The 25,675-nt window shown below is 40.3% G+C and overlaps 1 protein-coding gene across 1 annotated transcript in view; it reads left to right on the forward strand.

Moving 5' to 3' along the window:
- The first annotated feature begins 10,295 nt into the window (after positions 1-10,295).
- The window catches only part of hic1 (hypermethylated in cancer 1), a 44,740-nt gene continuing 29,360 nt past the window's right edge, over positions 10,296-25,675 (forward strand). Inside the window, exons 1-2 of the mRNA XM_062061988.1 lie at positions 10,296-10,324; positions 19,246-19,468. The gene's annotated coding sequence lies outside the window, so the exon portion shown is untranslated. The remainder of the gene's footprint in view (positions 10,325-19,245; positions 19,469-25,675) is intronic.

A 25,675-nucleotide genomic window follows, 5' to 3' on the forward strand; every position in this document is an offset into this window, starting at 1 on the left:
TTCCATGTGCTCACTGGCCAATGGGGAGGGTGGTGAAGCTGAATGCAAGTGATGATGGATGTATACAGACTGCTGAAGTCAAAGTTGGCGAGAACTCTTATCTGAGACCAGTTGCTTGGCTGGTACAACTGTCAGCTGTTCCTGAAGATAATCCTGGTTAAAGGACTGTTGTGGGAATTTATATTTGTTTCAAAATAGCCATGCTATTTAGGGGCCGGCTGTTATAAATTCCCTTTGTCAGTGATTAAGATAGAAGATAAAGTTCCCTATTTAATGTTAATTGTTGAATATAATTGACTTTATTATTGTTGACGTAAACAAGCTATTAATGTAGTCATGCACCTTTAAATTGAGTCTGTTTGAGTTAGGCAGTTTACCGGGCAGCTATGTTTACTTCCCGGGTCCTTCAGGCAGTGTATTAAACAGTGTGTATGGGAGAGTGTACTTAGCTGCTGCTGCTAAATGGTTACATATAAAGAAGTTGAAACGTAAAACGGTGTCCTTATTCCCTAATTGGAGTACGCTCACGGGTGAAGAGTCCCAGCACAACAACAACATCAGTTCTTTAATAGGCGTAATATGATCTAACTTTATTATCGTAGTCAAAAGTCGCATTTTTGGACCAACTGTGATCTTTTAATGCTGGACATGGAAAGCCCTGAAAATAATAAGTTACATTAGGGCTGAGCGATATGGACAAACAAGTATACCTCCATATATTTTTACTTAAACTCAATATTCGATATATTTTCTGGTGAAAGTATACATACACTACCGTTCAAAAGTTTGGGGTCACCCAAACAATTTTGTGGAATAGCCTTCATTTCTAAGAACAAGAATAGACTGTCGAGTTTCAGATGAAAGTTGTCTTTTTCTGGCCATTTTGAGCGTTTAATTGACCCCACAAATGTGATGCTCCAGAAACTCAATCTGCTCAAAGAAAGGTCAGTTTTGTAGTTTCTGTAATGAGCTAAACTGTTTTCAGATGTGTGAACATGATTGCACAAGGGTTTTCTAATCATCAATTAGCCTTCTGAGCCAATGAGCAAACACATTGTACCATTAGAACACTGGAGTGATAGTTGCTGGAAATGGGCCTCTATACACCTATGTAGATATTGCACCAAAAACCAGACATTTGCAGCTAGAATAGTCATTTACCACATTAGCAATGTATAGAGTGTATTTCTTTCAAGTTAAGACTAGTTTAAAGTTATCTTCATTGAAAAGTACAGTGCTTTTCCTTCAAAAATAAGGACATTTACATGTGACCCCAAACTTTTCAACGGTAGTGTATAAAGATATTCTTTTTTGAGCAAAATTCAGTGAAATTGAAGTAAATGACAACTGTACTGTAAACAGTCAGTGGCACTTTTATTAACCCAGTTAGTCAAGATGGGTTTTTACAGCCCAGAACATTAACTGTTTAAGTAGCACAGAATTACATAACATAAATAAAATAGAAAAATATTCTTTCTATGTAAAATAAATAACATAAGCCTGCTCGGTGGCCTAGTGGCTAGAGTGTCCGCCCTGAGATCGGTGAGTCGTGAGTTCAAACCCCGGCTGAGTCATACCAAAGACAATAAAAATGGGAGCCATTACCTCCCTGCTTGGCACTCAGCATCAAAGGTTGGAATTGGGGGTTAAATCACCAAAAATTATTCCCGGGCGCGGCCACCGCTGCTGCTCACAGCTCCCCTTACCTCCCAGGGGGTGGAACAAGGGAATGGGTCAAATGCAGAGGGTAATTTCACCACACCTAGTGTGTGTGTGTGTGTGTGTGACTATCAGTGGTACTTTAACTTTTTAACTTTAGCTGTGCAAATAATACAAAAGGATAAAAACTACATTTGCAGGCACTTTTTAATTCCCAGTGGACGACGTAATGGACTGTCACACACGTACGATTCCGTGGTCCTACTAGACCAGTCGGCGCGAAATAAGTGACTTGACTTCATTGTGCGGCTATGATCTTGTTGTTTGTTTCAAAATCCATTCATCCATCCATTTACTACCGCTTATTCCCTTCGGGGTCGAAATAATTCAACTATTCAATGTCCAAAATATAGACAGTAGAAATAATGACCAAAATGTCAGCTACTATCTTGTTGTAAAACACCAGTGCAAATAAAATTTATTATTTAGATCAGTGTTTTTCAACCTTTTTTGAGCAAAGGCACATTTTTTGCATTGAAAAAAGCCGGAGGCACACCACCAGCAGAAATCATCAAAAAACTAAACTCAGTTGACAGTAAAAAGTCGTTGTCGCAATTGTTGGATATGACTTTAAAGCATAACCAAGCATGCATCACTATAGCTCTTCTCTCAAAGTAGGTGTACTGTCTTCACCTGTCACATCACACCTTGACTTATTTGGACTTTTTTGCTGTTTTCCTGTGTAGTGTTTTAAGTTCTTGTCTTGCGCTCCTATTTTGGTGGCTTTTTCTCTTTATTTGGTATTTTCCTGTAGCAGTTTCATGTCTTTCTTGACCGATATTCCCCACACCTGCTTTGTTTTAGCAATCAAAAATATTTCAGTTGTTTTTATCCTTCTTTGTGGGGACATTGTTGATTGTCATGTCATGTTCGGATGTACATTGTGGACGCCGTATATACATGTGAATAATATAAATACAGTCTATTATACAGCATTATTCACATGTGAATAATATAAATACAGTCTATTATACAGCATTATTCACATTGAATAATATAAATACAGTCTATTATACAACATTGTTCACGTGTGAATAATATAAATACAGTCTATTATACAACATTGTTCACGTGTGAATAATATAAATACAGTCTATTATACAGCATTATTCACATGTGAATAATATAAATACAGTCTATTATACAGCATCATTCACTTGTGAATAATATAAATACAGTCTGTTATACAGCATTGTTCACATGTGAATAATATAAATACAGTCTATTATACAGCATCATTCACTTGTGAATAATATACATACAGTCTATTATACAGCATTATTCACATGTGAATAATATAGATACAGTGTCACGGCGCGGCCTCGAACCCGCAATCCTCCTGCAGCAAGTGTCTCCAGCACTCATGTTGGCAGCATGCCAGGACACGCCCCCGCACTAGCCAGTCACTTCACGCCCACGCAAAGACGAAGCTGCAGACTATCAGCAATCAGCGCATCTGGAGGTAATCAGGACTGCAGCATAAAAGCCAGTGGACCCTTGGAGCCTACGCCTGAACGTCGTTAACTCTTCGCAGTAAGCATTCCGTCTCTGGCTTCCCCCGTGTACTTGCTCTTCCTGTCCTCTTTGTTTTTCCCGCGTCCCATGTCCTTTGTGCTTCCCACAGTACCCTCCCTGTTCCGTGTGCTCGAGTTGGGTATCTCGACCTCCCTCTGGACTTTGGACTGCTTTCCCAGATCCTCGACCCTCGCTTGGACACGGACCTCGTTGTTTTTCTCCAGCCCCTGACCGCTCGCCTGCCCACGGATAACCTCTTTCCCTCGCCCCTCGGGACTGACGAAGGATTCATCCATCACGCGCCTACAACATCGTCTGGTATTATTCACATGGTTAAAATCACACATAGTCCCGCAACAAACACATAGAGTTGCATACCCCTCCCACACATTCATCAAAGGTTACAATAAACCCGGTAACCTGAGCTTCTTCGTGGTGTCGTCTCCTTCCACCCCTCGCGTACATAACATACAGTCTATTATACAGCATTAATCACATGTGAATAATATAAATACTGTTACGGCGCACGCGCAGTCCGCTTTTCCCTCTTCTGCGGGAGCACCTAGAAGCTCCACTGAGAGCGCCGCTAGACACTCCCCCGCGCTCGCTACGCTGACCGCGCCCATGCGCCACCACAGCCGGAGACAATCTGCAATTAACGCACCTGGGACTAATGAAAGGCGCCCTGTGTACAGTAAGCTTCGCGTCTCTGACTTCCCTCCTGCTCTCTCTCGTTTTGCTTGTCTCCCTCGTGCCTCGTCCTGATTGTCCTTGTTGTCTCTTGTCCCCTACAGCCCTCCGTGTCTCAGCTTTTTCTGTGGGCTTCTGCTGCTGCTGTTTCCCCTGGACCTTGATTGCCTTCCCCAATCCTTGACCCCACGCTTGGACTCCTGGACGCTTCTCTCCTGCCCCACGACCCCGCTCGGACCCCGGACCTCTTTGCGTCTTCCCCTCTGGACTTGATCGCTGCCACATCCAACAAACCCCCCGGTATTTACATAGGGTTAATTTCCATACATAATATTCCATTCACACACATAGTAGCATACACACCCCATGTAATCATCAAGTGCTCAATAAAACCTGTTGAGCTTGGTCCTCTGTTGTCATGCCGTCTCCTTCCCCCTTGTCGACACATAACAGTACGTTCCAACCAAGATGGAATCAGACGGTACACCAAAGTCCCAGGCCGGCCCTCTGTCCCGGACTTCCCCCACTACTGACCTTTCAGCCATCCAGTCTGTCCTCCGACAACATCAGACCCGCTTTTCTACCCTGGAGGACAAATTGGACGTCGCCTTCGCCAGCCTGTTGTCTAGGTTAGACACCCTCGGTCCCGGTCAGGTGACACCTCCCACACCAGCCTTGAGCACCTCGGCGACACTCGCCACTGGAGGACCGTCCTCACTCCGGGAACCCAAGATAGCCAGCCCTAGAACCTTCGAGGGGAGTTTCGAACTTTGTCGCGGCTTTCTGGTCCAATGCGAGTTTATCTTTCAACACCAGCCTTCCCGGTATGCTAACGATGGGGCCAAGATAACTTTTATGTTTTCCCTACTCTCGGGACCTGCATTTAAGTGGGCCACATCAGCCCTTAGCAAGACTTTGGGACTAAATTCTGACTACCGTATTTCCTTGAATAGCCGCCGGGGCGCTAATTAATTTAAAACCTCTTCTCACTCCTGCGCTTACCAAAGGCATGCGGGATACGCAAGCATGCGCTAATTATTTTAAAACCTCTTCTCACTCCGGCGCTTACCTTATCATGAAAAGCACATTTAATAAAAAAAACGTTATTATGGTCTTACCTTTACCGTATTTTTCAGACTATAAGTCGCAGTTTTTTTCATAGTTTGGCCATGGGTGCGACGTATACTCCGGAGCGACTTATGTGTGAAATTATTAACACATTATTGTAAAATATCAAATAATATTATTTATCTCATTCGCGTGAGCGACGAAGCAAATGGCAGCCATCGTCACACACACGTCAGCAATCGTCACTCACACGCCAACCAATAAGAATTCGGCGGGGGCGGGTCATGGCAGAAGTGCATTGTGGGTGTTGGAATGCTAACTGCTATATGCTATACGCTACTGCCGGAGCTATTAAAATGGATCATATCAACGTTGGCGGTAACTTATAAAAACTGAGAAGGACTGAACTAAAATGGCACGTAAAAGGAAATCATATACTGCAGATTACAAGCTGGACGTAGTGAAATATGCAGCAGAAAACGGCGATCGAGCAGCAGAAAGAATGGACGCTAGCGGGGCATACCAGGAGCGACACCGGGGAGGAAGATTTCATGTTATTTAGCGATCGGGAGTGACAGATTGTTTGGTAAACGTATAGCATGTTCTATATGTTACAGTTATTTGAATGACTCTTACCATAATATGTTACATTAACATACCAGGCACGTCCTCAGTTGGTTATTTATGCGTCATATAACGTACACTTATTCAGCCTGTTGTTCACTATTCTTTATATATTTTAAATTGCCTTTCAAATGTCTATTCTTGGTGTTGGCTTTTATCAAATACATTTCCCCAAAAAATGCGACTTATACACCAGTGCGACGTAAATATATTTTTTTCTTCTTCATTGTGCATTTTCGGCCGGTGCGACGTATACTGCGGAGCGACGTATAGTCTGAAAAATACGGTACTTATAAATGAGTCCATGCGCAGCTGCTTCTGATCAAAGTCTTCCTTATCTTTCTTCAGTTTTAAAAGTCTCTCTGTCTCGATGGAGATCTTTCTTTAATTATTACCTCCTGCTTCGATTGAAAGTCCAGTTTAGAAAACTGTTTTATTTTAGATATGTAATCCTCCATGTTAAAAGTGCAAGCAAATGATCGCTTCCTTGTTGCTGCTTGTTGTCTTCTTCTGCAGCACCGGTCTTCTGCAGCAGAGTACCGGTAGTCGCAAGAAGGATCACTAGCGCCCTCTACCACCAGGAGGCGGGAGTCATTTAATGACTCATATTTGACACACGCAGCTACGGTATATTAATAAAACATACGGTAGCTGCTTACTGTTCTTTTTAGCATATTCAATAGCCTGGACCTTAAATCCTACTGAATAGCTCTGTATCTTCTTCCCTTTATGCGATTTTAAATTATTGAAATTAGCCTCCTCCATTTTGGAAAATGATGCCTTGAAAGGTGAAGTGTCACTCGTGACGTGACGAGTTTGACCCGGCGGTGAAACGAGGCATACCGGTTTTTCAAAATAAAGCGCTTTGAAAGACGCAAGTCCAACAACAAAAAGTCAGCTCTCCACCACTACAAACTAACAATATTAATAATAAGAATTGCAATTACCGGTATATAATAACACAATATTGATATTTTTCTTCCCTTTATGCGATTTCAAATTACTGAAATCAGCTTTCTCCATTTTGAAAATGATGACAGGGGAAGTGTCACTCGTGACTGACGAGTTTGACCCGGCGGAAATTCTAGGCATATGCTAATTATTTTGCGAAACGAGTTTGACCCGGCGGAAGTGCCAAGCATGCGCTAATTATTTTGCGAAACGAGTTTGACCCGGCTGTAATTCTAGGCAGGCGAATACTATATTCCCGGCTGCAATTCAAGGAAATACGGTATGCAGCTTTCCGTAAAGAATTTCAGGCGGTGTTTGATCACCCTGCTGACGGAAGAGACGCCGCTTCCAGACTTCATTCCCTCCGACAGGGCCCCCGCTCCATGGCCGCTTACACCCTGGAGTTCCGCACCCTGGCGGCTGAGAGTGGATGGGGTGACAAGGCACTTCAGAGCGCCTACAGGAGAGGACTTAGTGAGACAATTAAGGATGGATTGCTGCGGTATAGGTCGTCCTCTTGCCATGAGCTCATCGAGCTAGCCCTGTTATTCGAGCAACGACTTATGGAACGTGAAGCTGAGAGGGAGAGTGACTATAGCAGCTCCGCGTCGGCAAGACCCCCTCGCCCTGCCGGCCGATCACTCACGAGACAGACAGGCACAGATAATTCGGTTCAAATCACTTCCCCAGAACCGATGCAAATAGGCAGGTCCCAACTCACTTTTGAAGAACAGGAGCGGAGGTTCCAACACCGTCTCTGCCTCTACTGCGGTCTGGGGGACCACCTTATCCACAACTGCCCCTCTCGGCCAAAAGATCGAGCTCACCAGTCAAGGGGATCCTAGTGAGTCATACTACTATCCCCACTACACCTTCTAGGAAGGATCCGGGTATTCTGTTTCCCGCAACTTTGACTTGGGAGGCTAGGACATTATCTGTGGGCGCCTACCTGGTCTCCGATGCCGACGAAAGTTTCATTGACCTTGAGTACGCACAAAAGACAGGTATTCCCTTAATACCTCTGGAGACATTCATCTCCGCCCAGGCCCTAGATGGTCATCCTTTGGGTCCTATCAAACATCGCACCAGACCTCTGTCACTGACCGTTTCTGGCAATCACACAGAGAACATTATCTTCTGGGTTCTGGACGCTCCGGTAGCCCCCCTCGTCCTCAGCCGATCTTGGTTGAGTCAACATGACCCCCATATTCCTTGGTATACTGGCAAGATCTTGGCCTGGAGCAGCCACTGCCACGCACACTGTCTCAGGTCTGCAGTGGTTCCCCCCTGGTAAACCAAGACCAGTCTCACCCCCGGTTGATCTCTCCCGAGTCCCGAAGATCTACCATGATCTAGCCGCAGTATTCAACAAGGAGCGAGCTCTGTCCCTTCCGCCTCACAGATCTTACGACTGCACTATTGAACTCATTCCCAAGGCTGTCCTTCCTTCCAGCCGCTTGTACAACCCGTCTCCTCCGGAGAAGCAGGCCATGAGGGACTACATCACCGAGTCTCTCGCCTCCGGTATCATCAGACCATCAAAGTCCCCTGTGGCCAAGGGTTTTTTTGTCAGCAAGAAGGATGGACCCCTCAGGCCCTGCATCGATTACCGTCAACTCAACTGCATCACCATAAAAAATAAATATCCACTACCCTTGCTGAACTCGTCCTTCGAGCCTCTCGCTCCCGCCACCATCTTCACAAAATTGGACCTATGCAACGCCTACCATCTGGTACGCATCAGGGAGGGGGATGAATGGAAAACTGCGTTTAATACTCACCTGGGCCATTTTGAATATCAGGTGATGCCTTTTGGACTGACCAATGCTCCCGCTGTTTTCCAGGCCTTCGTTAACGACATCCTCAGAGACATGATTGACTGTTTTGTAGTCGTTTACCTAGATGATATTTTCATCTTCTCTAAAGACCCACAGGAACATCATTAACACGTCCGCCTCGTCCTGCAACGTCTACTGGAAAACCGTCTCTTCGTCAAAGCGGCAAAATGTGAGTTCCACATCTCATCTGTTGACTTTCTTGGATTTGTAATAGAGGAGGGGCATATCAAGGCTGACCCCAAGAAGGTGAAGGCGGTGGTGGAGTGGCCTCAACACTACACGAACTGAGCTGCGACGTTTCCTGGGATTTGCCAGGATCTACAGATGATTCATTAAGGACTTCAGTATGCTGGCCGCACCCCTCCATTCACTTACATCCACCAACATGCCTTTTCAGTGGAACCGTGAAGCTGGAATGGCTTTCTGGTGCCTTAAGAGGAGTTTCGTCTCCGCGCCTATCCTCGTGCACCCAGACCCAGACTGCCCATTCATCGTGGAGGTGGACGCTTCCGACTCCGGTATCGGGGCAGTCCTCTCCCAACGCTCCAAGCAGGACAACAAGATCCATCCACGTGCCTTCTTTTCAAGACGTTTATCCCCTGTGGAGCAAAACTATGATGCTGGTAACCGGGAGTTACTTGCTGTCCACGAGGCCTTGAGGGAGTGAAGACATTGGCTTGAAGGGGCCAAACACCAGTTTCAGGTCCTCACGGACCACCGCAACCTTCTGCATGTCCGGTCGGCCAAGAGACTCAATGACCGGCAGGCCCGATGGTCCCAAATTTTTGGTCGTTTTGATTACGTGCTCTTTCAGACCAGGCTCACGTAACACCAAGGCTGATGCCCTATCCCGCCAGTTCTCGGAGGAGCTCACCTGCAACACTTCGGAGGAAACCATCCTTCTCCCCTCCAGAATAATCGGCATGGTCACCTGGGAAGTGGAAGGACTGGTCCGAGACGCCCTGCAGGTTAGGCCCGGACCAGGTGGGGGACCCCAACAAGCTCTTTGTTCCCTGTTAGCTACGTCCTCGAGTTTTGGACTGGGGGCATTCCAGTGTCTTCTCCTGCCATTCGGGGTTCCAGCGCACCCTCTCCTTCATCCGCCGGCGGTTCTGGTGGCCATCCATGGCTACCAATACCCGTGAGTTTATCGCAGCATGCAGTACTTGTGCACAAAATAAACCTTCCCACAGACTGCAGGCAGGACTGCTGTGCCCTCTTCCTGTCCCCAGTCGCCATTGGTCACACATCTCTCTGGATTTCATCACTGTTGTTTCCCCTTTCCCAAGGTAACGCCACCATACTCCCCATCATTGATCGTTTTTCCAAAGCCGCACACTTTGTCCCTCTACCCAAACTTCCCTCTTCCTTCGAAACGGCTGACCTTCTCACTACTCACATAGTTAAACAACATGGCATCCCTATGGACATTGTCTCAGACCGTGGCCCCCAGTTCACATGCCGGGTGTGGCAGACCTTCTGCAAAGGAATTGGGGCCACGGTCAGCCTTACCTCTGGTTATCACCCTCAGAGCAACGGTCAGGCAGAAAGAGCAAACCAGAGTGTGGAAACCATGCTGCGCTGTATTTCCGCCCGCCAACCATCATCATGGAGAAATTTTCTGCCCCGGGTCAAGTTTGCCTACAATTCCATGAAGAGTTCGGCTACTGGGTTGTCACCATTTAAGTGTTCCCTAGGTTACCAGCCCCCGATGTTTCCTCAACAGGAAATTGAAGCTGCAGTCTCTTCCTCTCGTAAACACATCAGGAGATGCCATCAAGTCTGGAAGGCCGCCCGTGCCTCTCTGCTTTAAGTCCTCCGAGAGGATGTGCCGCAGTGCCAACCGGCGACGCATTCCAGCCCCCTCGTACTCCCCGGGTCAACAAGTGTTATTACGGGCCAAGGATCTTCACCTACAGGTACCATCCCGTAAACTCGCCCCCCGATTTGTAGGACCCTACCCCATAGAAGCCATTATTAGCCTGGTTGCAGTTAGACTTTCTCTACCCCCCTCTGTCAAATACAAATACAGCATTATTCCCATGTGAATTATATAAATACAGTCTATTATACAGCATTATTCACATATGAATAATATAAATACAGTCTATTTTACAGCATTATTCCCATGTGAATTATATAAATACAGTCTATTATACAGCATTATTCACATATGAATAATATAAATACAGTCTATTATACAGCATTATTCACATGTGAATAATATAAATGCAGTCTATTATACAGCATTATTCACATGTGAATAATATCAATACAGTCTATTATACAGCATTATTCACATGTGAATAATATAAATACAGTCTATTAAACAGTATTATTCACATGTGAATAATATAAATACAGTCTATTAAACAGTATTATTCACATGTGAATAATATAAATACAGTCTATTATACAGCATTATTCACATGTGAATAATATAAATACAGTCTATTATACAGCATTATTCACATGTGAATAACAAATATAGTCTATTATACAGCATTATTCACATGTGAATAATATACATAGTCTATTATACAGCATTATTCACATGTGAATAATATAAATACAGTCTATTAGACAGCATTATTCACATGTGAATAATATAAATACAGTCTATTATACAGCATTATTCTCATGTGAATAATATAAATTCAGTCTATTATACAGCATTATTCACATTTGAATAATATAAATACAGTCTATTATACAGCATTATTCACATGTGAATAACATATACAGTTTATTATACAGCATTATTCACATGTGAATAATATACATAGTCTATTATACAGCATTATTCACATGTGAATAATATAAATTCAGTCTATTATACAGCATTATTCACATTTGAATAATATAAATACAGTCTATTATACAGCATTATTCACATGTGAATAACATATACAGTTTATTATAAAGCATTATTCACATGTGAATAATATAAATACAGTCTATTCAAATGTGAATAATATAAATACAGTCTATTATACAGCATTATTCACATGTGAATTACATAGTCTATTATACAGCATTATTCACATGTGGATAACATACAGTCTATTATACAGAATTATTCACATTTGAATAACATATACAGTTTATTATACAGCATTATTCACATGTGAATAATATAAATACAGTCTATTCAAATGTGAATAATATAAATACAGTCTATTATACAGCATTATTCACATGTGAATTACATAGTCTATTATACAGCATTATTCACATGTGAATAATATAAATACAGTCTATTATACAGCATTATTCACATGTGAATAATATAAATACAGTCTATTATACAGCATTATTCACATGTGAATAATATAAATACATTATACATTTATAGCAGAGTCTATGCCTAATATTAGGCACATCTGCACAGTGGTTTTGTTTACTGTGTGAAAATGTAACATTTAGTGTGTAATCAATTGGAAAAAAACTGTCATGAAAAAACAGAACCTAAGTGTTTATAAAAGGTCAAAGTTCAAGCCTTCTTTGGCGTAGTCTCCCCTGCTCTGTCATTAATCATTGCGGGCGTTTGGCGAGCAGGACCCGACAACAAAGGCGAAGAGTTGACTGAGAGAACAAGGACGTGCACAAAGCCTGCTGAACACATTGCGGACCGCCAGTGACTTAAAAACAGCCACATGAAATGCATCCAACGCTGCATTCTTTGGATGCTTGTGTCTGAAAAAGATGGAGGGTATAAAGTCAACTGGCATGACTTAGCCTGCAGAGGAACCGCTAATTATTTGGCATCAGTCGCTTTTGCCGCAAGGTGTGCGCACCTTTCACCCGCGCCGCCTCCCCCTTCCTTCCACAGACCTGATTACCCAGGTGGGAATGAAATGGAAGGGGGGAGGAAAAAAAAAAAAAAAAAAAGCGAGATACAATTTCCAACCTCCGCTGCGCTCACCCCAACGGGCCTCCCAGAGTGCTTTGCTGTTGACATCACCTCGCAGAAACCTGGCAAGCCTGTCCCCCCCTCTCCTCGCTTCCTGCCCTCATGATGTCACACAGCATATGGTTTTCAGCAATATCAAGCCGGAAAGGAGATTTAGTCCATGGAGGGGAGACGGAGGGAAAAGGTCTGGAAAGGGTGTGTGGGAGGGGGGGCTGCAGAAAACAAAAGGCTCTTCCCTTCCTGTGACTTGAAGAAGGTCCATGTGTCAGACACCTCAACTATGGCACACAACTTCAGTCTATACCAGGGTTGTACGGTATACCAGTACGAGTATAGTACCGCTATACTAATCAATCATATTCGGTACTATACCGCCTCTAAAAAGTACCTGTCCCCCGCACCCCGTCGTCGTCACGTGGGGACATTGCTGGTTTTACGAGCAGATGAGCATGTTCGGCAGCGCGCACACACAGAGTACTTACAAGCAGACACAGTGTGTAGACAGAAAAGGGAGAACGGACGCATTTTGGTGTAAAAAGTAAAGATAAAGGTGAAGTTATAACACTGAAACACCCTCAGGAAGAGCTGCTTTAAGACATGGCTATCTAGCTAGCAGTTAACGTCCATCCACAGTGTTTTAGCTATTTTTAAATCACTAATCCTCGCCTCCATGGCGACAAATAAAGTGCGTTTCGTACAAGTTGCGTTCTCACTGGAGGACGAGGAATAGCTAAACATGCTTCACTACACACCGTAGGAGGATACAATAGCTCACCTGCGTCACAATGTAAACAAACGCCATGGGTGGATCTACACCTGACATCCATTGTAATGATACCAAGTACAAGAGCATATCTAGTCGATACTACTATGATTACATCGATATATTTTAGCATAGCTTTTTTCCTCTTTTAAAAATTCATATTATGTTTATAAAGTCAGTAAATACGTCCCTGGACACATGAGGACTTTGAATATGACCAATGTATGATCCTGTAACTACTTGGTGTAGTATCATCCAAAACTAATGTAAAGTATCAAACAAGAGAAGTATAAGTGATTATTACATTTTAACAGAAGTGTAAATAGAACATGTTAAAACAGAAAGTAAACAGATATTAACAATAAATGAACAAGTAGATTAATAATAGATTTTTACAGTTTGTCCCTCATAAAGTAGACAAAACAATAAGTAGATAAATGACACAATATGTTACTGCATACTAATTAGGAGTCTTTGTTTGTTTACTTACTACTAAAAGACAAGTTGTCTAGTATGTTCGCTATTTTATTTGAGGACTAAATTACAATAATAAACATATGTTTCATGTGCCCTAAGATTTTTTTGTTCAAATAAAGACAAAAATGACATTTTTTGTAGTCCCCTTCATTTAAAAAAGTATCGAAATACATTTTGGTATCTGGACAACACTAGTCTATACACGAATGCTATATTTGGATTAATATTCATTCAATGTTTTTATTTTATTGTGGTCTAGTCCAGACCCAGCTACTTGAATCTGAATCCCTACACCAAGTAGGAAGACAACTCTACTTTAAAGCGGTTCTAATTCTTCAATAATTGTTTATTGACGGTGAGGCCGGTGATTCCCAACCACGTTAATAATTCTAATGAATAATACAATGAACTGGAAACTTCATGTAAAAAATATACAACATAAAGTAGCAAGAAATGTCTGATAATGTCTGACAGCTAAAAACGTTATGACAGACCGCCTTAACAATGGAATTTTAAATTTTTTTTACTGAATGAGACACCCAGAATGTACATGAAAATAAAGAATGTGGGATTTACAATATAACTATGAAGGATAAAACACTGAATATTGACTGATGATAAAATGAATTAGAAATCTCATGTAAAAAAATATACAACATAAAGTAGCAAGAAACACGTCAATAATGAATAAAGCAAAACATGTTCCGGACTAAAAATCACTTCACATTCTCTACTGCTCGCTAGTGTTACATATCTGAGTTATTGTGTAGAAATATGGGAAATAACTACAAAAGTACACTTCATTCATTAACTGTGTTACAAAAAAAATCAGTTATAGTAATACATCATGTTGGATATAGAATGTACAACAATTCTTCTCAACAAAAGAGGAGAATTATAACCTCCTCTTTTGTGTGTGTGGAATTAAATTATAGGATGGATTAAGTAAAGAAATCCAACAAAGCAGCAATATGATTCACTTTAAGAGACTGTTCAAACTACAAGTGTTCACTAAGTACACACAACAAGAATTATGATGAACATCTTGAACCTTTTTTTTTATTTTTTGGTTAAAGATTATTTATGTATTCAATATGTGTTTACTTACTATGGCAAATTATTTATGTATTATTTATGTATTCACTGTTCTGTTTCAGAGAACAAGGAAATGGGATACAATTGGTATGCTTCTTCCTACTCCTTTTCGAACATGCTGTAATGAAACAAGTGGAAATATGTGATGCATGACATTGTATCGTGTGCATGTTGCACTGAAACTCAACTGAAAATTAGTGTGCCGTGAAAAATCATGGGTGGTGCCGCAAAAAATATTCCAATTTCACTTTGTAGAAAACAAATATTCTTTTGTAACAAGTTTGTGTTGCTAGTTTGTTCATCTCTCCAAGGAGGTGACCTTAAGTGACAGGCAGAACAAATGAATCATGCGCACGTCGGCTGTTAATAAGAACTTACCTTTGTTTCTCGTGTAGGTCAACTCTTTATTGCTCAAACCACACACGTGGTTTCTTAGACTTACTTCAGAGTTCTGTCTATGGCGCTGAGCCTTCTGGGTAACATAGTATGTAAATATTCACTTTTGACTTTACGTGTATTTATATACAGTACAGGCCAAAAGTTTGGACACACCTTCTCCTCATTCAATGTGTTTTCTTTATTTTCATGACTATTTACATTGTAGATTGTCACATCAAATCTATGAATGAACACATGTGGAGTTATGTACTTAACCAAAAAAAGGGTGAAATAACTAAAAACATGTTTTGTATTATAGTTTCTTCAAAATAGCCACCCTTTGCTCTGATTACTGCTTTGCACACTCTTGGCATTCTCTGGCTGAGCTTCAAGAGGTAATCACCAGAAATGGTTTTCACTTCACAGATTTGATTTAGTCGAGTCTAGTGGGAACACAAATGCTATATTCACTGGTTCTAAACTTACTGACCCCAATAAAAGCCAACCTGAATATAAGACGTCTCACTTTTTCAAGACCCTGTTTCAAAAGCCAAAATTGGATACCACAATGGTTCTTTTTACACAAAGTACCACTTCAAAATAAAATACAAAGACCATTTGTGCTTTTTCCGCTTGTCATTACCACCTTTTGTAATTTTATTCACTAAAATAATTGTATTTATTAAAACAGAATCTCAGACGTTCCTCAGTACCAGTCAGTGGCGGGCCGTGCGTTTCCCACCTAGGCCTTCAGTGATGTCCGACTTCAATGATGACCTCTCAAAATACCCTCATTGATGTCACCACATGACCATGCCTGGAGAAATACTATCCAGAAACACATTTACTGGATATTGAAACACATCAGCAGTGCACAAAACGGGTTATTTTCTGGCGCTTTTAAAAATAAATAAACCCGCATCAGCAATTAAAACATACCTTATGTGGTACTGTCAAAATTAAAATTGCAAAAAACATATTAAACGTGAAAAAATAAAGAAATTAAATATTTGAACTCACTATTTGTAGCACCCACCCGACGCCGTATAAGCCAGTGGTACCCCTCGTCGGCGGCTTATTCGAGTGGAAATGGCAGACATTTCCCCATTTCATCGCCAGAACAGCTGAGCTAGCTTCCGGTGTTGACCGATATGGTCTCACAAGATGTAGTTTCTCTTTAAATATCCTTAAAGAGAAATTACTTTTTTCAAAATGTCAAAAAGTCTGGATTTTTTCGTCAAAAAGTCTGGATTTTTTCGAAGTGTCAAAAAGTCTGGATTTTTTCGAAGTGTCAAAAAGTCTGGATTTTTTCATAATGTCAAAAAGTCTTGATTTTTTCGTCAAAAAGTCGGATATTTTTTTGTCAAAAAATCGGGATTTTTTGTAAGTGTCAAAAAGTCAGGATTTTTCGAAGTGTCAAAAAGTCAGAATTTTTTTGTTTAAAAAGTCTGGATTTTTTTAAGTGTCAAAAAGTCGGGATATTTTTTTTAAGTGTCAAAAAATCTGGGTTTTTCTAAACGTCAAAAAATCTGGATATTTTTTTGTCAAAAAGTCTGATTTTTTTAAATGTCAAAAAATCTGAAATGTTTTCGTCAAAAAATCTGGATTTTTCTAAATGTCAAAAAATCTGGATTTTTTCGTCAAAAAGTCGGAATTTTTTCGAAGTGTCAAAAAGTCGGAATTTTTTCGAAGTGTCAAAAAGTCCGAAATGTTTTCGACAAAAAGTCGGGATTTTTTCCAAGTGTCAAAAAGCCGGGATTTTTTCTAATTGTCAAAAAGTCTGGATTTTTTCTAAGTGTCAAAAAGTCTGGATTTTTTTTAAGTGTCAAAAAGTCGGAAATGTTTTTGTCAAAAAGTCAATATTTTTTTTAAGTGTCAAAAAGTCGGAAATGTTTTGGTCAAAAAGTTGGAACAGTTTTTTGTCAAAAAGTCTGAATTTTTTTTGTAAGTGTCAAAAAGTCGGACATTTTTTCCAAATGTCAAAAATTTGGGATTTTTTCTAAGTGTCAAAAATTTGGGATTTTTCCCAAGTGTCAAAAAGTCAGAATTGTTTTTGTCAAAAAGTCTGGATTTTTTTCTAATTGTCTTAAAGTCGAGTCTGGATTTTTTTTATGTGTCAAAAATTTGGAAACTCATTTGTTTTCAAAACGCTGACAAAAAAGTGGGACCCCAAAAATTTACTGTGAGACCCCAATTTTATGACTTGATTTTTAAAATTCGTAGCGCCAACACTGAATATGTCTCTAACTGTACGTGTAGCCACCAAGTCTTTTAAATATCCTTCTTGAAAATGGCCTTGCAAATATATGTGTTGTCTTGTCTAATCATAAACGATGCAGACGAGGTGTGTTGGCTGAATTCTTAAAGTTTACTCCACAGCGTGCTCGTCAAAAACATCCATCTGCCGGCATGTCTACATTTAACACTGTGCATACTCTTCACTACTGTGGCATGCTGGGTAATGGCGTTCTTATGTTACCTAGCTCATAACATCACAATATATATCTGCCTTAGGCCAGCTAGAAGGCCTTACTGACAACAACTCCTGATCTGATTGGTTATGGCAATCATCTATCAACTGTATGTGCCCGTTCACTTACAGTGCACACACATTGTTGATTCTGAAGGCTTTTATTGGTTGATTGAAACTTTTATTAGTAGATTGCACAGTACAGCACATATTCCGTACAATTGACCACTAAATGGTAACACCCCAATAAGTTTTTCAACTTGTTTGTCGGGGTCCACTTAAATTGATTCATGATACAGATATATACTATCAAATATATACTAACATCATAATACAGTCATCACACAAGATAATCATCAGAGTATACACATTGAATTATTTACATGATTTACAATCCGGGGTGTGGGATATGGAAGGGGGGGGGTGTTAGGTTTGGTTGGTATCAACACTTCTGTCATCAACAATCAGCATCAACAATTGCATCATCAGAGAAATGGACATTGAAACAGTGTAGGACTGACTTGGTAGGATATGTACAGCAAGTAGTGGACATAGAGAGAGATATCAGAAAAACATTTGATTATTAGCAATCCGGGGAGGGTGTTAGTTTAGGGTTGAAGTTGCCTGGAGGTGAACTTTTATTGCGGTTTTGAAGGAGGCTAGAGATGCCCTTTCTTTTACACCTGTTGGGAGCGCATTCCACATTGATGTGGCATAGAAAGAGAATGAGTTAAGACCTTTGTTAGATGGGAATCTGGGTTTAACGTGGTTAGTGGAGCTCCCCCTGGTGTTGTGGTTATGGCGGTCATTTACGTTAAGGAAGTAGTTTGACATGTACTTAGGTATCAGGGAGGTGTAGCGGATTTTATAGACTAGGCTCAGTGCAAGTTGTTTTACTCTGTCCTCCACCCTGAGCCAGCCCACTTTGGAGAAGTAGGTAGGAGTGAGGTGGGATCTGGGGTGGAAGTCTAGAAGTAACCTGACTAGCTTGTTCTGGGATGTTTGGAGTTTAGATTTGAGGGTTTTGGAGGTGCTAGGGTACCAGGAGGTGCATGCGTAATCGAAGGCAGATTTGGTACAGCATGGCAACATAAGCTAGCTGCATTGTGATTGGATACAAACTAAAAGTAAAAACAACAGCACTGGAAGGAGCATAATATGACATGAAGAGAATATGAATACTTTTACATATTTAGGGAAAGTAAATTAACAAATACTTTTATCTTTAATTATGATGATGATTTCTGGTTATGTTAGGCCAGCATAAGAAGGTCTTGCTGGTCATGACGCCACACCACTGCTACCAGTGGTGCTCGTACCACAATTTAATGAACCTTTTTTGTCAAGCTGTGAGTCAATTGTTTGAAGATTAGCCAACCTGCTCACAACCTTTGGGGCACTTTTTTTCGTTTTCGGTTTTGTGTAAGTGGCAGGAGAAAAAGCTCTGCTTACAGGGGAAAGTTGTTTGGCATGTATTAACTACTAGATGTTACACCTGCCGCCTCTCATTCTGCTGTGCACTCCACGTTCCTCTCCGACTCTACAATCAACACACCTGACGCTGATGAACCTCCTGCCTTCTTAAGGCAGCGCCGTCTTGCGTTCCAGTGCCAGAACGTAGCTACTTGTGCATGTACAGTAAGCCTCATACGTCTCCAGCTTTCCTTGCCTATGTGCTTCCTCGCTCTTTTGTGGTCCCTCCCCCCGTCGTGCTCACTGTGTCTCTTTTTGTGTCGTCATCCAGCAACGCGTCATCCTCCCCCTGGTTTCGAGCTGTGTGTCTCGTCTCCCACGGATCCCCTCTGGACTCTCTGCTGCCTCCCTGGATCTCAACCCTCTCGCTTGCCCTTTGACCACGACGCCTCGCTCCAGCCCTTAACCTCCTGCCTGTCCCCGGACCTTCGAGCCTGCCTTGCCCTTTCTGGACTTCAGCCCCCGGTCTCAACATGCACCTTCAACACCACCAGGTAACAACCCTCATATACTTGCTAGACATAGTCACACCTTATACATTTGGATTAAGTACACACAAGTCCCGGTCCCCATGCCATCTCCTTACACTAGATCCCACATTTACAGACCGTTTTTGTCAAAAAGTCTGGATTTTTTATAAGTGTCAAAAAGTCTGAATTTTTTTTGTCAAAAAATTTGGATTTTTTCTAAGTGTCAAAAAGTCGGGATTTTTCTAAGTGTCAAAAGTCGGAATTTTTTTTGTAAAAAAAGTCTGGATTTTTTCGAAGTGTCAAAAAGTCTGGATTTTTTCGTCAACAAATCGGGATTTTTTTCGAAGTGTCAAAAAATCGGGATTTTTTCGAAGTGTCAAAAAGTCGAGATTTTTTCGAAGTGTCAAAAAGTCGGGATTTTTTCGAAGTGTCAAAAAGTCAGAAATGTTTTCGTCAAAAAGTCGGGATTTTTTCCAATTGTCAAAAAGTCAGTATTTTTCTAAGTGTCAAAAAGTCAGGATTTTTTCAAAGTGTCAAAAAAAAATCTTAATTTTTTTGGTCAAAAAATCGTAATTTTTTCTAAGTGTCAAAAAGTCGGAATTTTTTTTGTCAAAAAGTCTGGATTTTTTCTAAGTGTCAAAAAAAGTCAGGATTTTTCTAAGTGTCAGAAAATCGGAAATGTTTTCGTCCAAAAGTCAGGATTTTTCTAAATGTCAAAAAGTCTGGATTTTTTCGTCAAAAAGTCGGGATTCTTTCGAAGTGTCAAAAAGTCGGGATTTTTTCGAAGTGTCAAAAAGTCCGAAATGTTTTCGTCAAAAAGTCGGGATTTTTTCCAAATGTCAAAAAGTCAGTATTTTTCTAAATGTCAAAAAGTCAGTATTTTTCTAAATGTCAAAAAGTCAGAATTTTTTCTAAGTGTCAAAAAGTCAGAATTTTTTTTGTCAAAAAATCGGGATTTTTTCCAAGTGAGAAAAAGACGGGATTTTTATATAAGTGTCAAAAAATTGGGATTTTTTATAAGTATCAAAAAATCTGGATTTTTCTAAGCGTCAAAAAGTCGGAAATTTTTTGGTCAAAAAGTCGGAAATTGGTTTGTCAAAAAGTCTGGATTTTTCTAAGTGTCAAAAAGTCTGATTTTTTTTGGTCAAAAAGTCGGGATTTTTTGTAAGTGTCAAAAAATCTGTATTTTTTTTGTCAGAAAGTCTGGATTTTTTTTGTCAAAAAGTCTGGATTTTTTCCAAGTGTCAAAAAGTCTGAATTTTTTTTGTCAAAAAATCGGGATTTTTTCTTACTGTCAAAAAGTAGGGATTTTTTCTAATCTTATCTTATATCCAGTTCCTCACCAAAATGTAATTTGTGTCACCCTGCTAACCGCATCAGTATTCATACGTTTACTCTGTGAACTGCTGTGAAGAAGGTCATTTAATGAGTGTTGCAGTGGTAAAGCAGCCTGTGTGAAAAAGAGCCATTCTTCGATGCTTCTAACCATGGCACCAGCATGTTTCATTGCCAGCAGATGTTCAAACCAAAATAGCAAGCAAACACTCAGTCACTCTCACGGCGGCTTCAGTCCAATGACATGCCGTGCGCGCCTGCCTTTCAAAAAATAAAAAAACGCACAAGTGCTCATTACAATGAAATAAGGCACGTCAGCGTGTAAACGCTGAAGCCATAGAGTTGAGAAAGGAAAGAAATATATATTTTTCAAACCTGCTTTTTTGACTCTACCTGAGCAGGCGCTTACACGAGGTTTCGTATGAAGAAGTGCATATGTAACTGAATTTTTTTGCCTTTGAATTTTGGGAACTGAATTTCTTTTATGCTGACAATTTATTTTCCTTAGCAAAATGAAGTGTTTTAAAATGCAGTGTATAACAGTTCAGTTTATCACAATTCATCAGGGATGGGCAAGCTACTTGGATAAAGTAGTAAGCTACAAGTGACTCTCCATTAAATGTAGCTAAGCTACAGGGGAAGCTATCCCCGGGGATTTGTAGCCAGTTACACTACAAGATACACGGCAAAAGTAGCTACATTTAACGGTATTTATATGTATGGGCCCACATGTGCAATATCAATGTTGATGTAACAGAGTGTACAATAAGGGTCCATTACTATTAACTATCTGTCATTTAGCTGGGAACACCCAACAACTACCTCTAGGGGTCCCCACACCCCACTTTATCAATCAATCAATCAATCAATGTTTATTTATATAGCCCTAAATCACAAGTGTCTCAAAGGGCTGTACAAGCCACAACGACATCCTCGGTACAGAGCCCATGTATTTATTTAGTTTGCCTTTTCTTTGGCCCACTCCTATAATGTTATTCATTTTCTCTGCCTACAGATACAAAAAGTCTAGATTTTTTCCAAGTGTCAAAAAGTCGGACATTTTTTTGTCAAAAAGTGGGGATTTTTTTTAAGTGTCAAAAAGTCGGGATTTTTTTTTGAGTGTCAAAAAATCTTGATATTTTTTAAGTGTCAAAACGTCTGGATTTTTTCCAAGTGTCAAAAAGTTAGACTTTTTGACCAAAACATTTCCACTTTTTGACACTTGGAAAAAATCTTGACTTTTTGAAAAAAAAGACACTTTTTGACACTTAAAAAAATGATAAATGTATGCATTATCCTGTTATATCTCACATTCTATATTGTGTTCTGGTAAAAGGTTGTCATAAATGTTAAACAGTAAATTTTTGGGGGTCCCACTTTTTTGTAAGCGTTTTGAAAACAAATTAATTTCCGACTTTTTGACACTTGGAAAAAATCTCGACTTTTTGACAAAGAAAATTCCAACTTTTTGACACTTATAAAAAATCCAGATTTTTTGAAACTTAGAAAAAGTTCTGACTTTCTGACCAAAAAAATTCAGACTTTTTGACACTTAAACACTCAAAAATCCTGAATAAGTGTCAAAAAGTCTGAATTTTTTTTGTCAAAAATTCAGGATTTTTTTCAAAGCGTCTCAAAGTCTGGATTTTTTATAAGTGTCAAAAAGTCTGATTTTTTTTTTGTCAAAAAGTCTGGATTTTTTATAAGTGTCAAAAAGTCGGGAATTTTCTTGTCAAATATTCGGGATTTTTTTCCAAGTGTGAAAAAGTCAGAATTTTTTTTGTCAAAAAAATCTGAATTTTTTTTGGTGAAAATGTCGGGATTTTTTCTAAATGTCAAAAAGTCGGGATTTTTTCTAAGTGTCAAAAAGTCGGAATTTTTTTTGGTCAAAAAGTGAGGATTTTTTCTAAGTGTCAAAAAGTCGGAATTTTTTTGGTCAAAAAGTCAGAATTTTTTTGGTCAAAAAGTCAGGATTTTTTATAATTGTCAAAAAGTCTGATTTTTTTTCTAAGTGTCAAAAACTCAGAATTTTTTTCCAAGTGTCAAAAATTCGGGATTTTTTCCAAGTGTCAAAAAGTCGGACATTTTTTTGTCAAAAAGTCGGGATTTTTTTTAAGTGTCAAAAAGTCGGGATTTTTTCCAAATGTCAAAAAGTCGGAAACTCATTTGTTTTCAAAACGCTTACAAAAATTGGGACCCCAAAAATTTACTGTGGGACCTCATTTTTATGACTTGATTTTGAAAATTCCTAGCGCCAACACTGAATATGTCTCTAACTGTACGTGTAGCCACCAAGTCTTTGCACCGTCATGAACAGAAATGCAAGGAAGAAGTGTGAGAAAAATGGCGATAGTGTCTGCTTCAAGGTGTGAAAGTTGACATGTGTACTGCCCTGTGGAGCATCACGTGTTGCTGGCTCTGTCTGAGCAGATACCAATATCTGGTATCTGCTCCCAGGCGTCTGCATGGAAGGTACCTCCACTGGACCACCTGGTGCGAGGTACACAGCATGTCACATGTGTGCATGGAAGGTACCTCCACTGGTGCAAGGTACACAACATGTCACATGTGTGCCTGCAACACCCGCAGGAAGGTTGTGTCATTGACAGTGCGAGCGCATGCTTTGTCTCCACTTCTGCGGGGAAAGAGACAACTTTGCTCTCAGTGACACAAACTTCCTGCACATTATTGCTTACCACCAGCAAGTTTTTGCTTGGAAAAAAGAAAAAAAGAAGTTCATAAAAAGTTCAATGATTGGGGTTTATTAGCGCCAGACTGGATTTGTGTTTTGACAAGCTGAAGTTTGAAGTCCAGAGCAGGCCTCAGGAGGGTGATTGATAAGTCAGATAAAGTCTGCAAAGACACCAGCTGGGCTCAGAGGCACACGTGCAATTATATACTCGCTTTTTCCACAGCATGCAAGAAAAAAGAAGCACCGTTTGATTGTTGAGTCGTTAACCCCGTGTTGGACAATTAGAATTTCCACAAATGAGATTTCTTTCAGCTGTGGAATGTGCAAAATGCTCGTCTGACAGTGTGTGCAAAGTCTCAGGTGTTAAACCTCAACACGCTTTCACGTGGCCTGTTACTACCTACAAATGTAACCTCTCATTCCGTCTTGGTGCTTTTCACACAATCCCAGCATCTGCTACAGCTCTGATACTAACTCACATCTGCGGCTTCACTTGCATCCCCCGTTCAACGTTGGTGATTTGAACACAAAAAGAACGAGACCATGTATTGTCGATGTGTTATGATGTAAAGGAGGGGTGGTTGAAATGTATAAGTATGTGTCAATGAGAGGACAATTTATGACTGTTCTTAATTTGATCACATGCTATAGTATAACTTTATGTTTGTGTATATATTTAATTTAGGTAACCAGGGACTATTGAGCTACAATCTGGTGCAGAACATATCTGTCTTTGAACGGAATGCCTCTGTGCATTGTCCCTTCAAATAAAGTGTCAGGTTCAAACACCGATGACATCTATTAAACAAGACAAGAAGCAAAGCAATCAAACAGAGACAGGATTCAATTTAGCTCACGAGGAGAGCGTGTCAACCTGTACCCTTGTACATTGTCGTCCCACGCTCTGACGAAAGGGTTCCACGCCTCCTCCTTTATTTGGGCCTTTTCCGATTACATAGCTGCAGCTGTTTCTAAGGGGGGGGGGGTCATAAACAGCTGCCGCACTCGGTCATAAAGAGTTCAAAGAAAAGGTGCCTGGAGCGGTGTCAGGTTTTCCCCCTCTCTGCTTTGTAAACCTCGGGTCTTGACGAGGTCTTCCTGTGGCTGTCCAATAGATCAAAGAAACCGACACCTCCACGTCGCATCCCATCGGTATCCCAAGCGGTAGGCCTTTTGCTTGACATAAAGACTCAACTAAACTAGAATCTGCAAAATTCACACATGCACACATGTATTAAACCAATAAAAAAATAATTAACGCAAGTATAAAACATGTAAAAACAATTTGATACAAACTACGTCAAAGTAAGAAATGAAATGAAAACATAAATAACATAAAAGCAACATGGAACATCTTAAACAGTACAGTCAAGAAAGAATATCCTCAATACTTTTTAGATGGAGGCGGGAAAAAGGAGTCAGAGAACGTCCGGAAATATTGGACCAAACCTGGAAGAACGTATCCTAAATAACACAAAAACCTGATGATTCTGAAAGTAAAATAGACATCGATCCCAACTCAATTGGCCTAACCAATGTGAGAGTAGAGGACTAATAGCTACTGTAAACAAAAGCAAATCTAAAACCTCCACTGATCGATAAGGACTAGGAATCAATAGGAAAATGATCAAAAAGGGCATAATAGAAATATCAGAACCATTAATGTACATAAGTAACATTTCATTTTACACAGGAACATTCCCAGACCAAAGTAATACCCATTACTTCACTATAGACCAGTTGAATTACTCCCCTGATTCTTTCAAAGTAAAACAAGTATATTTAACAGCAGATTAGACAAATGTATAAACAAATGTACTTTTCTGTCAGCGAGCCGATACAAACACAGAGGAATGATATCAACATCAATAACACTAGTCGAAATATCTCAAGAAATGACTCACACAACAGATGGTAAACAGTGAAGTTTATGGATCTATTTGATACCATCAATTATTATTAGGGGTGTGGTTTCGAACTGGGTGAAAAGCTACTTAACCAATAGGAAGCAAGACTGTATATATTGTGGTGTACCCCAGGGGTCACTTCTGAGACCCAAAACTGTCTGACCTATACATGAACCCCGAAAGACCTCAAGTTAATATTATTTGCAGATGATCCGACTGCGTTCTGCTCAGGGGAAGTCATGGAAAACTTTGCCGTTAGAAAAACGAACAAACTTAAGAAATGATTTGATAAAAATA

This window comes from Entelurus aequoreus, linkage group LG10 (assembly GCF_033978785.1).
Source record: "Entelurus aequoreus isolate RoL-2023_Sb linkage group LG10, RoL_Eaeq_v1.1, whole genome shotgun sequence".
Classification (NCBI taxonomy): domain Eukaryota; kingdom Metazoa; phylum Chordata; class Actinopteri; order Syngnathiformes; family Syngnathidae; genus Entelurus; species Entelurus aequoreus.